Here is an 18965-nt window from a genome sequence, read left to right as displayed (position 1 = left end):
GAGACCCTTGTCCGTTGTATGGCTAGTAAAGATCTTCTCCCAATCGGTGGGCTATCTATTGATCTTGCTAGCTATGTCATTTGCCCTGCAGAAGCTCTGCAACCTTATGCAATCCCATTTGTCCAACCTTTCTTTGATTTGTTGTGCTTCCGGGTCTCTATTCAGAAAATTTCGGCCTGAGCCAAGGAGACCTAGGGTTTCTCCTATTCCATCCTGTAATGTTTTCAGAGTGTCTGCTTTGAGTTCAAGGTCTTTGATCCATTTGGAGTTGATTCTGGTGCAGGGTGATATATAAGGATCTAGCTTTAGTTTTCTACATGTAGTTAACCAATTTTGCCAGCACCATTTACTGAAGAGGCTGTCTTTCTTCCATTCTATTGTTTTAGCTTTCTTATCGAAGATTAGATGGCTATAGGTCTGTAGGTTCATTTCTGGGTTTTCAATTCTATTCCATTGGTCCTGAGGTCTGTTCTTATGCCAATACCAAGCTGTTTTGATTACTATGGCTTTATAGTAGAGTTTGAAATTTGGTATTGATATTCCTCCAGCAGTGTTCTTTCCGTTGAGGAGCGTTTTTGCTATTCGGGGTCTTTTATTGTTCCATATGAATTTTTGGATTGCCTCTTCTATTTCCTTGAAGAATGAGGGTGGAATTTTGATAGGTATCGCGTTGAATTTGTAGATAGCCTTGGGAAGTATTGCCATTTTCACGATGTTAATCTTTCCAATCCAGGAGCATGGGAGGTTTTGCCATTTTTTAAGTTCTGTGTTGATTTCCTTTTTCAAGATTTTAAAGTTTTCATCATAGAGGTCCTTCACTTCTTTGGTTAAGTTAATTCCTAGGTATTTTATTTTTTGTGAGGCTATTACAAATGGAGTTGCTTTCCTAATTTCAGCCACACTTTTCTCATTGTTGGCATATAGAAAAGCCATTGATTTTTGGGGGTTAATTTTATAACCTGCTACTTTGCCAAAGTTTTGAATCAGCTTGAGTAATTTGGGAGTGGAGTCTATGGGATTCTTTAAATACAAGATCATGTCATCTGCAAAGAGGGAGAGTTTTATTTCTTCTTTCCCTATTTGGATCCCCTTTATGTCAAGATAGGCCTATTCAGATACAAGAAGCTTTTAGAACCCCAAATAGACCAGACCAGAATAGGACATCCCACCGTCACATTATAATCCACACAGGATCAACCCAGACCAAGGAAAAGATCCTTAAAGCTGTCAAGGAGAAAAGGGTAATCACCTATAAAGGGAAACCAATTAGAATTACCTCAGATTTCTCAGCAGAGACAATCAAAGCAAGAAGTGCCTGGAATGACGTATGCCATGCCCTAAAAACAAACAACTATCAACCAAGAATACTGTACCCAGCTAAACTCTCCTTCATAACTGAAGGCCAAATAAAAACCTTCCATAGCAAAGAAAAATTGAGTCCTAGACTCTTTAAACTGAATGTCTGCTGGAAATCTCTACTTGAACATGTCTAGGAATATAAATTTAAGTGTAAGATGTCCAAACTAAACTTATTAATTTCAACCAAACCCAAACTGCTTCTCTTCCAATGGTCTCTTTTGAATGGAACAACCTAGTTGTATAAGCTACAAATCTGGGAATCATCCTCAACCCTTACTTCCCCATGATACCCATCCACCCTCCAAATTCTAGTGCTTTTATCCAAAAACTACTCATTTTTCTAGTATCTTAATCTCAGTCCTTATCACCTCCATCTAATTGAAACTAACTGACTACAAACTATACTATGTCAGTTTTCTATGTAGTTAAATTCTTAAAGCTAGGGATATATTTGTTTTTAACTATTCAGTATTCACTCATCCTTTTTGGATAACAGTACTGTTATATGGAGAAACCACTTTCCCCTTTCCTTTTCGTTAAGGAGCAGACTAGAAAACCAGACCAGCCAACAGGCACACTAAGCCCTTCACCACAGTGATTGGTTCAGGGTGGCCATGTGACCAAATTAGTCTAATCAGAAAGAATACTGGGACATATATGAGAATTTCCTAGAAGAAAAGTTCTCTTTCTATTTATTTAACCTAGGTAGATATAAGCCAAGACTGTCACCTCAACAAGTCAGAGAATGGAACCAACATTCAGGATAGTGAACCAAGACAGAGAAGGTCTGTCTGATAACATAAATGAAGTTCTCTATTAATATATGATGACAGCTTTACCCTTGCACTTGTAGGTAATGTGACCAGCAAACTCATGCTTTACTCAAGCTGGTTTGAGTTGTTTTGCATTTGTCTTCATCATACTGATAATCCAAATTCAGATCATTCTTCTATTTCATGGCTTCCTAATATTCTATAAGATAAAGTCTAAAGTCCTCAATCATACAAATGTTTATGATCCAGTGCCCTATAACCTGTCCAGCTTTTCCTACTCCTACATCTCCCCTTAGGTCCTATTACAAAGAGTGCCTTGTAGGTCTTAGGATTTATCATCTTTCTACTCACAATCAAACATTGCCCTAACCAAGAACAACTGCACTTAGCTAAGAACAGTGTTAAGAATGTCTCCCCCCCCCCCAATTATTCCTTCTTTACTTCTTTTAAAATTGAAAGCAGGTATATTCTTTTCCAGGAAATCTTTCTTGCTTAGTCTTCCTTAGGACATCTGACCATCTTAATACCATGCTGGTAATTTCACATTTGCATTCCATCCAGCTCAATTGTAATTTTCTGTTGTTCTCTCCCTTTGTATCATGAATTTCTTGAAGGCAAGATGCAGAAGTATTTGTAACCTTACAAGCCTAGCATTATGTGTGGCACAGACTAAGCTAAACAATAATGCTTGTCTATATAAATGCCTTCTAATGTTACTTACACTTATAGGCAGCAATCCTAGACTCCTGAAAGAGGGAAATGCTGATACTTGTATTAGTCATATGATGTATTGGAAAACATTCATTGTATACATTTAGTCAATATTGGAAAAAAGGCAGATGAAGAATGCTGGGCATAGTGGTTCATGCTTATAATTCCAGCACCAGGTGGCTGAAGCAGGAATATTTCATATTCAAAGCAAGTCTGGGTTATATAGAATTAAAAAGTGGAGATTATATGGTCAGCTGACTTCTCGTTATTTTCATTTACTTCTCTATCCATCTCTCCATCATGCATAAAAGGCCTCAGCTCTCCACACTTCAACATCTCTGAAAAAGATGCAGCCAATAGCTGGCCTCAGCTCCTCAGCTCCTCCCCTTCCCTGGGGAATGTCTTCCTTGAATTCCAGCTTCCAACTCCTGAGTCTTTTTTTTGTGAACATACTGTACAGAGGGGTTACAATTACATGGGCAAGATAATGCGTACATTTCTTATCAAGCATTGCAGCCTCCTCCTTTGTTTACCTTTCACATCCCTTCCCAGCCTCCCCCTGCCTCCCCACCCAATCCTCCCCCCCCACCCCACACCAACGTTGTAAAGCTCATTTTCGACATGACAACTTGTACTTCTCATTGTTGCAACGGGTCCACCTGTATCCTTAAATGACTTGTTTTTCCCCATATCCTCCACAAATTATACCGACATCAAATATAGTGAAAGCAGGGGTTATACTGTGGGGGAGGGACATACAAAGCAACAAAGAAATAATCTTATAAATGCCCAACTCCTGAGTCTTATGAGCGACACCCACCCTCATCTAGATCTCAGCTTCACCAATAGCTACGTATCCTCTGTAAATCTCTATCCCATGTTTCCCTTCACCTTCTGCCAATGTTCTAGAAGCAGCCTGTATCTACTCTTTATCCTTACTTGGACCTTCAGTCTATGCACCTTACCATCTTCTACTCTATTGCATCTTACAGCCAAATCTTCCTCCCCCACTCCATAGAGCCCATCATTACATTTAATCCATGTATGGCCCAGGCAAGCACCATTTTAGAGTCAGAGCAGGCAAAAAGGGTAGCATTCCTAGCATTTTTAGTCTAGTATGGGGCTATCTGTGAGGAAACCTACAAATGTATGATTTTAAATTATGGGGCAGCTTTGAAGAGAAAGCACAGGAGACAATGAGTTTGCACAACAGACTTATCTAATTCAGTCTCAGGAGATGGAGTGCCTTCCCTAAAGAATATTAAAAGCATCTCCTTTAAGAAAAAAAGGAAAAGGTATTTTAGCAGTGTAAATATTAATTTTTAATTATTTTAAAATCCACTCAACTTTTACCCAGAAAAAGCACCGACAGCTGCCTTCTAATAGATGTCAGTATTTCTGAGCATTCTCAATATATCTCTGTAATACTTTTCTTAGGAATTTCCTGTAGTCTGTATTTTCTGTCTGTCTTTCTTGATGCTTCAGGTTGTTTCTGGAGCTAAGTGATGAAAACAGATAGCAAGGTCACTAGAATCAAGGAAATAATTGTTACTTTTCTTGCCATGGATAATACACTGCCATTATGTGTTTATGTTTGCCAACTAAAATAAAAGTCATCACCTTGGACTTAGCAATTATAAATAATGTATTGATTCCCAGGCTCTCTCCCCACATGTCTGTCTCTGGAAGCTGTCCTGTATCTGTGGACTCTCAAGCCTTTCCCTGAATCTGGGAACCTGGTCTTAAATTAGGGTTAAATTAGGGTTATCTCCAGTTATAGCTTAATAGCTTAATGCTGGAGTCACTGAACTTCCTCCAGAGTACCAGCATCTGCCATGTTTGTTATGAAATGCTGTTGCTCCTCTGTCATACCTATGGAGCCCATCCCACTGCTCCAGGGAGTAAATCATTCCCTACTCGCTCATGGGAACAAATTATAACTGCTCTCTGCTGGCAGGGAAGGTGCCTTACTGAAGGCTTATTCTCTAAGTAAAGAAATGCCTGAATCTTACAAGTTGCTTTTTTTCTCTTTGGCCAGTAGTAAGCTTAATTATATCTCAGCTTTCCTTTAGGCATCTGATTTTTCTGGAGTCTGAGAAAGAATGCCAAAACAGAAAATGAGGTGATTGGAGAATAAGGGAAAGTGAACTTTCCTTGACTTTGAACTTGAAGAATAGTGAAAGTCTTTCAACTGGCTACTCCATATGCTTGAGTAAGGGCAGGTATTTAGGAAATCACTTAGCAAGTTAATTGTGTGTGTGTGTGTGTGTGTGTGTGTGTGTGTGCGTGCGCGCGCGCGTGCGTGTATGTGTGAAGGGAAGGGTGAGTACAAGATACAGTGGGAGGACAGTGCACTGAACAGGGAGAACTTGAGACTTATTTTGAATATTAGCCACTGGGAGACAAAAGTGTTGTGATTTGCCTGGAGCTGTCTAATACAGCTCCATCACCATTTGAGGAGTTCCCTCTCTCTGTGCTGAAGAAGCCTGAAGCCTCTTACTCCTGATATATGTCTTCCTTGGATCACTCTAGTATGATGAGTGAATTTGAGCTGGGTAGGAAGAGGTCAAAGTTAGACTTGTGAGAAGGATACAGTCCTCAGCTAGGCAAGACAAAGTCTGTGTGGGTAAAGAAAATTGAGAGGGTAGATGGATTTGTAAATTATCCATATCTTCAGGGAAAGGAATGAAGACAAGTTGGTGATAAATCTAGGTTTTTAACTGGCAGAGATGGGGTGGAGAAAGGTGGGCATTCGTAGACCTGAGAGGGGATTCGAAGAGGGTTATGGCAGGAATGGCAGAGAGGGATATACATTCAGATAATCCTGACTCTATGCAATTAGACCTTATGGCAGATATGACTAGTCAATCCTGCTGTTCTTAACCACTCATGCCAGGACATTGTAACATAATGGGTCTTCATTATTAATTTAGTTCTAAAGAAGAAAGCTGTGTGCTCCTTTATATAGTCCTAGAGGTCAGAGCATAGGATATGGGTGAGAAGCATGTGGCCCTTGCTCAGTGTCAAAGACTGCCTTTTCTTTGCACCTCAGAGGACTCAGGACATGTCTCAACAGTCACTGTCGAAGGTGAACAGCATCATGTCATATTCACCTGGAGTCTCTATCTGTCATAGTCTTCATATAAGCCAAACAGCAACCCTATTCCCCACATCAGCCTGTGCCCCTTTGTCCTTCTCCCCTTTACAAAGGCTGTACGGATGCCAATCTGGCTCATCCTGAAATCTGGAGCCAGAGTCTTGGGAGGTTGAGTGACAAGCATTATCCATCAAAGGAGACAATGGGAGTATTGACCTGCCGACAGGAAGCAGGCTTGTCCACATGCTCCAAGGACAGCTTGCAGACAGGCTTTTCCTCACACACAATTGCTGGCTGTTTCCCATGTTCCGCAAAACAAGGGTGCACATTCCAGACAAGGAGACTATTTATTTTCCCACCGAAGGTGACACGTGGCATTCAGAGGTCAAGCCCAGGCTGGGTCCATGTTTGTTGGGCTAAGCCTAGCCTTTTCCCAGAGGCCCACATTGTTCTGACAACCTCAGCAGCTGTGTCCCCAGGGCCAGGCATGTTTCCTCAACTGTTCTGTACAAACACCCATACTGGCTACCCAGTCTTTCAGGATTGTTTGTAGATCAAAGTCAAGGAATAAGTACTTGGGCTGCAGACTCCGCTGTGAATAAGTGAGGGGCAGAATGGGACTCTTTGGCTGCTCTTTCTCCATAGTCTGAACAAGAAGAGCAGGCTTTCAGCTATAAAAAAGTCTTCATAGACAGTTTGACCCCTTCAAAAGAAACAGCACAAGTGTTCCTCTGTCTAGCAAGAAAAAGGAAGGAAACATGGCTTTCCTTCTTATTTACCTTTCTCAGTGGTATAAAAATTCTCTCTTTTTGAGGTAAGATCTCACTGTGTAGTTCAGTGTAGCCAGAACCCTCTGCCTTCAGCCTCTCAGGTGCTAGGAGTTTAGATATATGCTCTTATACCTGGCTGGAAATTCTTCAATAATTCTTCAAATAGTTAAATAATTTCTTGAGATAGTGATGAGGATGATAATAATAAAGATAATGATGATGAACTTCATCTGAAAATCACCTAATACTTTAGAAGACATATTTATAATTATTTTATTAGATTCTCAGTACAACCTAGAGAGATCAGTGTGAATGAGCACATGTGTTCAAAGTAAGTGCTGGATTGGTCACATGTTTTGAGAGTAAGGCAGAATGAGAGCCCCAACCTGAGGTACTCATTGCTATATGCATACAAGGATGAGGAAGGTGCAGAGCCTTTGAGCCTGTCTGCAGGCTCAAGGGACTCCCAGACTTTGTGTCTGTCCTCTATGGGAAACTTTGTTCATGGGATACCTTAACAGAGATACTGATCCTAGCCCAAACTTGCTGTCCCAGGAAGTAGCCAAGCCTGAAGAACAGGTTACCTCCAAGCTGCTCTCCCTCATCTGAAGGAACTGCTCACAGGAATGAGAAGACAGTAATGAGGCTTTATACTGACTAGACATTTATTGGAATCTTAGCTAAGCCCCTTGGCTAGATGTGCAGTCTTGGGCACCTTGTTCAGCACATGGGCAAGTACATTTCACATGTTGATGGTGAAGATTTAGAGAGCCCAAGGAGAAAATGTTTTTTAATTGTACCACCATGACTAGTACATACTAGTTACTACTATTTTAGTGGACTATGGCATGTGGCCAAGGAAGTGGATAAAAATAAGGTTAGAAGTAGCAATACAAGCTCAGTTCAGGCACTGGTGAAAAAGCCCAGAGAACAATTAGCTGAGTCCCTTCTTTGCTTTTGTCTCTTCACTTACGAGCCCTGCCACCTGCCCTTGTTCCTTAGTTGTTTCTCTTTCTCAGTGGAGGGAGCATGATCAGGAAATACAAGAGTTAAGAGAGATCTCAAGTGGTAGAACGCTAGCTTTGAGCTGAAGAGCTGAGGGACGGCACCCAGGCCCAGAGTTCAAGATCCACGACTGACAAAAAAAAAGGAGAGAGAGAGAGATCTTCCTTGAAACTAGGGCAGCGCCAGGACCCCAAGGTTTTAGAAGAATCAGTCCCAAACTGCCACTCACATGCTAGGAATCTAAACATAACATCCACATGCAAGGGGCAGAGGCAAGATTAAAATCAGAAAGTGGATGCAGAGACCAGAGATCACAACTGCATAATGGGCTCAAAGCAGACTGGAAACATTTAGAAAGATCCAAAGAAATTTCCACTTACAACCTTGGAATATTTGGGTAGCAGTGTTAGATAGTTGTATGTAATCTCAGCTCTTGGAAGGCTGAAGCAAGAGGATAGAGAGTTCAAGGCTAGCCTTTACTACATAATAAGACTGCCTAAAAACCAAAGCAAAAACAGGTATCAGAGACAGAGAAAAGATACCCGACACCACCACTATCACCAAAACCAGTGATAATGGTTTACATCTATTTAGTGCTCACTCTGTATTGTATAAACAATAAATATATTGTATATACTTATTTACCCTTTTGTACATTTCTCACATTCTCTATATGGAGTGGGTATGGTTATTTTAATCATTTTGGAGGCTAAGGTTCAGTATGGTGAGTTTCTGGCTTAAGGTTGTAGAGCTATAGAATAGAATGTGACAGAGTTGGGTCAGACCTGGGACTGTTTAACTGTGAGCTCCAGGCTCTACTCACTGTCTTTCTTACTCAAAAGCATCAACCAAATGTCTCTGGTGTCCTAGTCTCTGAATAAAGCCTTGGGAAGCTAACACAGATGGGTCATCCATGGCCCCTGATCAACTAGCTGACAGTGCATCAGCAGAGGCACATACAGGATCCCAGTGTTATTGGTTGTGGAACCGAATAAATATATCTTCTGATAGAAGTCAGTCAAAATGTTTCAACAAACAAAACCAGAACTATGAAAGGAATTTAATCTAATAAACTTTGAGTTAAGTGAGGGGACTAATAAAGGCAGTCATGCAGCAGGGCTTTTATGTGGAGACTTGAAGGCTAGCCTGGCTCTGGAGACTGGCCAGTGAAACCTGGACCATGAGAGAGGAAGCCCATGATTGCTGGAAGGGTATAACTTCGGGGATCAAAGCAAACTATTGCTTCCCAGAACGACTGAATCCTCAAAAGAGCAAATCTTTGAATGCATGCAAAATGGTGATCTCAGTACCCATCTCAGAGGGTGGTGGTGAGGATTAGTTGAAGTAAGTTATATACAAAGTTGATGACATTGTAGAAAATACTGTAAGTGATGAACAGGTGGACAGGGAGGACAGGGTAGAGGAGGATAGAAAAGACAAGGCATAAGGGAAATACCTGGAGAGAACAGCTTGAGCTGAGCGGCTTCCTGGTACCCTACAAAGCTATGGTACCTCTGTGGTCTTAGCATGGACCTGCTCTGTTGTTGTTTTTGTTTGGTTTTTATAAACACGGCATCCAGAAAATGGGGGTGAGGAGATGGAGTACAATGGTTTAGCTCTTAACTAGAAACTAACCCTCCTGAAGCTTTTGTGACACACCTGCTGGGAGGCCCAAACCTTGAAGGGAAATTTGAGAACCGATCTGAGGAGAGGACAGAGTACTAGGTTCTAGCCCTGTAGGCTCACAAAGAAGAGGCCAGGAAACATTAGAATAAGCAGAAAGGAAGCTATTTGGAAAGAAGCCCTCAGAGGCTTACTGTGGTGGCAATAAGGGACAGGTTATCTGGGCTTTGACCAGCCACTGTTCTGCCAGAAGCTAAGCTTTACTGACAGCTCTGGGGATCCCAGCAAAGAAGATCACGGTCAAGTAGAGTTCACAAGGTGTTTGCTCCTTCTACTCCCAGGATGAGTGCAGGAAAGCGGATTGCACATTCCCAGGAGGCTGATTTCACCTTTCTGTTACCCTCCCTCTTCTGTGCCTCTGGTACAATCAACCCTTAGCCCACTTTCTTAACTCAAATACAAAGCTGTCCTGCACTTATCTTCCATCTGTGGCTGGAACCTTGAAGACTGGCTCAGTTTTCTGGCCTAATTTCTGAGAAAATCTATTTTGCCTAAGGCCTGTTCAGGCCAGTACCAACCACAGCTTCCTCTCCAGCCTCTCTGTGGCCACCAATATTTAATTTAGATATCTCTTCTAGACTTCATTTTCCTTGATTGATCTGTAATCCAGACCTCCTTGTTCTGGACAGTAATGGAATGCAGATGGCAGTCACCTGTAGCCTAAGTCCTCCAATCCACAGGAGCATGTCCTGCCTTTAATAACTATATAAAAATGATGCAGAGCCTCTCCCATGTATTGGGAAGAGCATGGTGACGTCCTGACATCTCTGGTTTTTTCACTTGTCCCACATTAGACCTTGATCCCTACTCTCAATTGATGTCCTGGCACCTTTTCCCTCAATTCTATGCATCACTCCAATTTTCTTCATTTCTCTCTGGGTTTCTCATGACAAAAGGCTCCCCACAGAGTAGGCTTTCCTGAAGGTTTTGTGTTCCACATAGATGTTAGCATACCACATTAGAGACCACAGCCTACAATCCTATCTTGCTTGTTGGTGTCCAGACAGCTAATGGACATCCCCTGCGCTGCGAAACCTCTCACTAGTGGGGTTCCCATAAGACGTTGCTGTCACCTCTGCTCTCAGCCTTGAGAGCCTTCTCCTCTCCTCCTTGATGCCAGCTCCCAACCTAACAACCACATTCCTATTAATTTCATTCTAAGGACCCTTCACACCCCCCCATGCTCCACCTACAAGCTCTAGAGCACTTTTCTGTTCATCCTGAAGGGACTCTACAGAAGTATGCTGTCTTTTCTGAAACTTCCTCCCAAGGCATTGAAAAAAAAAAACTCTGAACTATGCTTTCTCTGAAACAGCCCAGGCTCATTAGCTGGGGCCCCCTTCCTCCTTCACCAGAGGCCCTCTATTGCAGTGCTTGTTGGATCTGTGTTTGTTTTTACTTCTCCATCTGGTTTCCCAGCTTCCTTCTCACTATCTTAGCTGGATACACTCCTCCACCTACCCCCTGCCCTGAGTTGACCATGAGGCCACTTGGATCTGATTTCATCTTCTTACCTCACTGTCCTGGCCACACATGCTGCTGCCCCAGCCAGACACCCCACTCTAGCCAGACTGTATCCCACATTTGTCCTCTGGAGAGAGGAAAACTGTGGTCATTCTTTATAAGGCCTCTCCCTTTGTCTACTCAGCTGGTTCCAGGCTGCTAGACCATTTTTTCTGCAAGCAGTCAGTCTCATGTCATCCTGTGTATGAGGAATTGAGGCCACTCTGTCAGGCCCAGTATCAGGACACAGGAAGGAGTAGGTAACTCATAACAGACAGTGGGATGGAGGGGGACTGTTGGTCTCGGCTTGGGTACTGGCTACTTGAAGATGATATTAATGGGAATACAGGCAAAGTAGGTTTGGGAAGTCCCCGTTAGTGTGTTAAGACAGAGGACCCATGGGACCAAAAGCAAAATGTCTTCGGGAAAGCAGCTGGAGACATGCCTGCAGCCTGTGGATGACAGGATGGGATTCTAAAGGTCAAGGAAAGAAACTAGGGGGTCAGAAAAGTTGTCTGCTAGATGGCTTTGCTCTCTGGAGCTCCTATGGGACCAGCAAAGGCTCCAGAGCCTGCATCTCCCCCACCCGGGGCCAGCTGTGCCCTACACCCCAGTCACAGCAGCCCTTGCACTTAGTTGGCGCAGACAGGCAGATAATGTGCTTTGGTGTTCAAGGACAATCAGACTCAGCAAAGTGTGAAATCAGTTTTTTCCAACTAACTCACTCTGGGCCGAAGAACAGTTTCTATCTTCAGAGAGAGAGAGAGAAGCGACCTGTCATTCCCTGAAGCAATTTACCTGTTTCAGCGGAAGCGAATGTTCTTTCAAAGAGCAGGGGCATCTGTGCCTGACCAGTGTCTGCTCATGAGTCCATCCATGAGTCCACGAGCACGGAGCACAGGAGCCTGGTTCAATCTCTTCTTTGCCTGCATCCATGGGCTTGGAATAGTGGTGGCCACATGGGCAAAGCAGATGTTGCATTTCAGCAGCTTAGGGCTGCTGGGAACCAAGAAATGGATTTTATTTGTTAGTTTGCTTAGCTTCCATTTATCAAGCATTTTCTGTGCTTCGGACCCTGGGCCTCACAATTTCATAAAAGAGATAGAAAAATACAATATAGAATTAGAGATGCCCAATCTGGAGTCAGTCTGCTTGGGTTTAAGACTTGGATTCACCACCTCCAAGATGGTGACCTGGCTCCCTTTTTTTGTGTGTGCCTTGATTTTCTTATTTGCAAATGGCCATGTAAAAGTTGTATCTACTCCGTGAGTGTTCTACAAACAGTTAGGCTATGCATCAAAGGTGCTTTTTTTTTTTTTTTTGTCTGTCATGGGCTTGAACTCTGGACCTGGGCACTGTCCCTCAGCTCTTCAATTCAAGGCTAGAGCTTTATCACTTGAGCCACAGTGCTACTTCTGGTTTTCTGGTGGTTAATTGGAGATAAGAGTCTCACAGACTTTCCTACCCGGGGTGGCTTTGAACTGTGATCCTTAGATCTCAGCCTCCTGAGTAGCTAGGATTACAGGTGTGAGCCAGCAGCGCCTGGCTTTAGTTTTAGTTTTTGTTTTTTTGTCTTTTTTAAAAGTAGAATCATACCTTTTACATTGTGACTGCTCCATACGTGCTAGTTTAGAAAAGAAAAACCACTTAATTCATGCAATAATGAAGGTATTGAAGGAGTCATGCACCAGGTTCTGTGAGAGTTCTAAGGCAGGAGTAGGGACTGCACCATGTCTTAAAGGCGATCAGGAAGAGTGTACAGTGTCTTCACTGCAGCTGAGAATGGTTTGTCATGGCTTGTCACTCAGAGAAGAGCTAGGTAGAGAGGGAGGAAAGATCAGCAGGGGCAAATCCTAGAGAGCCTGGAAGGCCATGCCAAGACCCTTGATCTTAGGTAATGCATTGCAAGGATGACTCTGTAGTCATTTCTGCCATGCCCTTGTTCACTTGTCTTGGAAGCATTCTCTAGTCAGGAAGGTAGAATTATAGTTTGTTTATTTTTAACAAAATTGATTTTTTCAAACCTCCCATCTCTTTGCCAATAAAGCATTGTGTCCCTACTGCAGCTTCGTCTCAGCTAGCAACTGTGCTAGCTGGAGTGTGTAATAATTGGTTTTCCTCCTAGACTGACGGAGCATTGGTCTGTGAGGCAGAGTTCAAGTTCAAATTAGGTGGTATTTGTTCCTTATTTAGGTTCACCTGTTCTGAATATTTACAAAGCTGTGAAAAGCAAGTGAACAAGTAGAAGATCTATGAGGATCTTAAGAAGAGCTTCCTGGCAGATATAAGCACTGTGTACATGTGCAGTCTTCACAAGATAGTCTCTCCTGGTCTTGAGGGCATCTTTGAGAACTTTTTCTAAGTGTCCTTATCAGGGGCTTCTCTATTTCCACTTGCCAGTGACCTTTCCTTTTTATTCAAAGGGTGGGTTCCAAAACTGATGTCAGATTCCAGTCAGAATCCTCCTAATCACTGCCTCTGGAGTGGCTGGGATGATAGGAATAAACCATCATACTCGGCTTTGGTTAGTACATTTGGTGTCTTATTTAAGAAATCATTTTCTATTTCAAGGTCATGTATGTATTCTAAATACTTTTATAGGAGAGTTAGTTTTTAGGCTTTTCGTATTTATATCTATCATTGCAGGGGACTTACTTTTAAATATGATTTGACATAGGAATTAAATTCCCTTTAAAAATCTAGCCGGTTGAGTCTATAGCTTTTATTTTATTATTTTTTCAGAACTTACTTTATTTTTCATTGTTGTTATAAAGGTGATATACAGAAGGGGTTACAGTTATATAAGTCAGGCAATGAATATACTTCTTCTTTGACAATGTCACCCATTCCTTCACTCTCTCCCCATTTATCTTTTAATAAAAAAGCTATCTTTCCCCCATTGTCAATGCCACCTATATCAGAAATTATATATTTAGATATGTATATCTATATTTGTCTGTTTGTGGGTTCACTATTACAGGCTTAGGAAAACAAAGGCCAGCCTTCTGTTTCTATGAGTTTGACCATGCCCATTCATCTGTATATTTATTACCTATGGCTGTTGCCAAGGTACAACAGCAGAGTTGACAGGTTGTAAGAGACTATCTGTACCTGCAAAGCCCAGGGAATTAACTACCTAACCCCTTCCCCCCTCAAAAAACTGAAAATGACTTCTGTATTCTGTCTGTTCTTTAAAAAATTATTCTTGTATATATATTCTTGCTATACTTTCTAAACTTTGCAAGAGCAAGCCTTCTAGTTTTGTTTTTCAAGATTTTCTCTACATTTCTTTAGTCTTGGTACTTAAATGCAAATTCGATTCATATATATTTTTGTTATACAGATACTTCTATAAAAATACATAAAATTTAGTACCTTGTTTTGGAAATTAGCTAATATAAAGTATCAACCTCATCATCATGCTGAATGTTCTTTAGTAACTTTATTTTGTATCTATATGTCTATTTATTTATTGTTGGTTATAGAAATTGAACTCAAGACCTGGTTATCGCTGAGCCTTTTTGTTCAAGGCTAGTACTCTACCACTTTGAGCCACAGCTCCACTTCTGGTTTTCTGGTGGTTAATTGGGGATAAGAGTCTCATGGACTTTCCTGCCCAGGCTGGCATCAAACTGTGATCCTCAGGTCTTAGTCTCCTGAGTAGCTAGAATTTCAGGAGTGAGCCACTGCTGCTCAGCTATAGCATTTTTCATGGATCTATAGAATATAATTATAGGGTAAACAGCAATTTATTTAACCAGATAACTTGCTTGGCTATGTCTTTCTTATTTTTCTATCACCCTATTAAATTGTAAATTGCCTTTTAGATTGTTCATACTCTTTCGCTAAGTAATCCCATTTATGGGAATTGAACTCAAAATAAATGATCTGAAATGAAAACACAAATGAGGATGTTTGTCATAACATCATTTCTATCATGAAAAATTAGAAAATGACCCATTCATTGGTAAATGGCTACTTATAGGACTACCACTTCCTGGAATATTATGCAAATGTTTAAACCAAGAGACTGGAGAATTATTATACAATGTTTTACATAAAAAGCATGTGCACTCTTTAATTATAAGTGTCAAAATATAGCTCTCAGCAAAAGATATGGAAGAATATACTCCAAATCGCAGGTAGCCCATACTGTGGACGAGTATGTGGGAGGGAAGAGAGGGAAAGTGAGCTGTGCTCACTTTTGTTTCACTTGAATATTTCATAGAACTTATGTTATCTTATACTAAAAGCATCTAAAAATCATTTTTAAAATATTCCACACGATGCATGAAGTGATAAAATAGCAGTGCCCTAGGGAAAAGATACTTTTTCTGAAAAAGCCATGTTAGAGAGTTAGTTTTCAGAGTCTATAAAGAGAGACTAGGATTTAAAGTGAGACTGTAACAATTGCAGCTTGGCAATTGGATTTAGCACAAGAACATGAATCCATGTATGATGACTCCATTTTTCCAGAATTACTGCCTTAGTCTAAAAATTACCTTCAACATTGGCCCCTCAGTGAAGATGAACCAGAGACCAGAGGTGTCTATGCACTCTTGTCTATGCACTGTGGTTCTCATTTCTTAGTTCTGGTATTCCTGGGAGAGATTGATTATGATGTTTGAAAATGTATGACAGAGGGACTCTGTGGGTCTTGCAAAGACTCTAGAAACTGACCTAATCTGGTGGGTGAGGTAGGATTTCTTCTGTAAAGGGCAAATATTCCAGCAGTCAATCGTCTTGGGAAATGTTAATGAGGTAGCTTGCAGGCTATTGGAGAGAAGAACACCTCCCTTTCTCCACTATGCCCATCCTGTACCAATCTGTGTAAAACTATGGTAGGTCAGGAGACATTTTGGTGGTGGACATGAGCTGTCTCTGGAGTACAAGGTGATGTGATGAATGGGGGCAGAAAAGCAGTAAGAGAGCCAGAAGGATGCTCATTCAGCCATGAAATCCAGCCACTGAAATCCACATGTGGAGGCTGTGTTTTTACAACCAGACCTATGTCCTTAGAGAGCCTATATCCCATTGCCAACACCATACTGAAGACACTGAGGCCCAGGCATTACTCCAAACCCATTCAATTGGAAGGTCTAGAGTATAGCAAGGAACTCTGGTCAGTTCAGAACTTCCCCGTTGAATCTAACACCCAGGCTTGTCTGAGAACTACTGCTTTAGAATCAACATTCCCTACCTTAGGTGTTGGACTCTCATAATTGTATCTAATTTGGATTGTGCTCCAATTTGGGTAGGAGTTTTCATTCATCAATAAGCCACAGACTTCTACAAAAATCACTCCATTAGCTCTGGCAAGCTGCCAACCCTTTTCTTCCCTCTTTGCCAGAAAACTAATGAAAGCATTATTGGAAGGTGGCAAACTAAGCCCTCCCTTTTGTAATGCTGTGGATCAAACTGCATGGGTTCTGCTACACTGACACTCCATCAGGAAGGAGTAAAGGGGAAGGGCTCTGGTTCCATGCCAGGCATTTTTCCCACATGTTGCTTCTCTTAATGTTCACAAAGCACTCTGGAGATGAAATGATAACTTTTCACAAATGGGAAAAAACAAGACAAAGTGGTTAAGAAATTCAATCAAAATTACATAGGGAGAGTATAAATAGCAAAGTTGATATTTGACCAAAGCATATCTAACTCCCAAACTCATCACTTGTCTTTCCCTTCCTTACAACTCTCTCCTACAAATCAAGCCTGTAAAGTAATGTCTGGTAAACAGTAAGTGCTCAACACAAGCTAGCAGTTCTTCACTGAGAGAAAGGGGTACAGGGGGATCCAAATCCCAGGCTTGAATTGCAATGAGTTTTCATGGAGAAAAAGAATGGTGAAGAATTTCCAGCCTAGGGCTGAATCCCTTTCTGGAAATATACAGTCATATTAAATCCATGTCAGAATAAAAGATTAGGATTCAGTTTTACTAAAGCAGGATGCTAGTGGAAGGATAATGCATTGAAAATGAAAAGCAGAAAGCTGAGCATAGTGGCTCAAGTTTTGTAATCTTAGCTACTCAGGAGATGGAGATCAGGAAGATCACCATTTGAAGCCAACCTGGGCAAAAAGTTAACAGACCCCCATCTCAACCAATAAGCTATATGTAATGCACACCAGTTATCCCAGCTCTGTAGGAGGCTATGGGCGAGGGCTGAAGTTGGCCTTGGGCAAAACTTGAGACCTTACTTTAAAAAAGAACTAAAAAACAAAAAAGGTCTGAGGGGTATGGCTCCAATGCTAGAGGGCCTGCCTAACAAGCATGAATCTCAAACCCCAGTACTGAAAACAAACAACAAAAACAAAAATGTAAAACAGGCTCTAGAACTTAACTCTTCGCTGAATTAAGCAAATCCTTCATCCACCAGAGGACAAGTATGTCTGTGAATTTCAGGTGTCTTGTTGATTTCTCTCCTGATGGTGTCATGGTGGCAGACATGTGGGTTTCTCCCATATGTCTGGAAAGAACAGAAAAAGCAAGTGATGGCAACTCCTGATCCCAGTCTGTAAGCAGTCCTACCCCTTGTGAAAGCAATGGATGACCCAGCTTAGGGTAGGGCAGAGCCCTCTAGTGAGTAAGAGCTTCTTTATCATTCCTCATTCTCTTCTTCTTAGCAGAGGTGGGGGAGCCACACTTGGCTCCAGCTGTTACCACTTTCTAATCTCCTGAAGGTACCACTCACTGTCTTCGAAGACTGGCCTTGCTGAAATGGAAATACCTTTTGAGACAATCTTGATGTTTCCAAGAAATTTTATTAAAAGGGAAAAATTCTAGAAAATACAAGTAGCATCGGGATGTTTTTACTTCTTTTATTCAACTATGAGTGGCTCCTATCCCCCAAATCTTCTTTCATTCGCACCCTGTTCTATTTTGTCTTCCTTCTTTATGTTTGCCAGGTTGTCTCTGCCACATCAACCCTGTCTCCTAGCATTTCCACCCTTCAGGAAAAATGGCCAACTTCCCTTGGATGCTCCCTTTGGTGTGGAACCTGAAGGCCATAGGCTTCCTCTCTTCCCAGCTGGGAATCAGTGCCTGATGATTTTCAGCACATAAAAGGACTTGATCCGCATAGGAGAATCCTGTTTCCTACCCATGAAGGTAAGCTTTGTCCACTTAGATTTCAATGCAATATCTCAAACACAAACCATACCATCTCGATCAGATGCAAAATAACAGAAGTATTACTTTCTAAATAGAGGAATTATGAACATACAGATTTTTTTTCTGACTGCATTTCAGGTAGTGTATAATCATACTCAAGTTCCTTCTAACAAAAAGACCCCAGCATTACTGACAAAGTAGTGGGGTTGTTTTTTTTTTTGTTATTGTCTATTTGTTTTAGTACTGGAACTGAACTCAGAGCCTCATGCTTGCTAGACAATTTGGTTACCACTTGAGCCATAGCTCCAGTTCTGATCTTTTAGTTATATTTACATGTTACTCAGAACACAAAAATGTACAAGTAGTGGCGCTGTGGCTCAAGCGGTAGAGCGCTCTCCTTGAGCTGAAGAGCGCAGGGACAGCGCCCAAGCCGAGTTTAAGCCCCATGACCCACAAAAAAAAATGAATGTACAAGTTTTCTGGGATTTGATAAAGAATTCCAAATTATCAGTAGTGCATTATCTACTAGCAGAAACACAAATAGCTATCAGGAACAGGTGAGTTGTGCGTTTGTTCACAGTGTGAGTGCGTGTTTTCATGTGTCTCATGTGCTCTCTTGGTACAGGAGCAGTCACTAAAGCTTATGGGAAGAGTTTATAGGTTTATGTCTTTAGTTACAGTACATGGATGTATCTAGAAGGTATTAAAGTGACTCTCTGGGTTGGGGAATGTCTGGCTCAAAGGCTGTGTAAGGCCCTCAAAATCATTTCATACATGATGCTTCTCATTGGTTGTCCATAGCCATCTGCCTATATTGAAAATTTTGTGTGACTCTTAAGGGTATTATAAATAAATCCATGGCCTGTGGCAGAAAAAGGCTACCAGCTCCTGAAAGAAGATACTCTGTGATTAAAACCCAGCTAGAACAGTTACAAACAAAGACTACTGAGGTA

This window comes from Dipodomys merriami, unplaced genomic scaffold (assembly GCF_024711535.1).
Source record: "Dipodomys merriami isolate MVZ:Mamm:240054 unplaced genomic scaffold, mDipMer1.0.p SCAF_21, whole genome shotgun sequence".
Lineage (NCBI taxonomy): Eukaryota > Metazoa > Chordata > Mammalia > Rodentia > Heteromyidae > Dipodomys > Dipodomys merriami.
Note: the sequence above shows the minus strand (reverse complement) of the source record.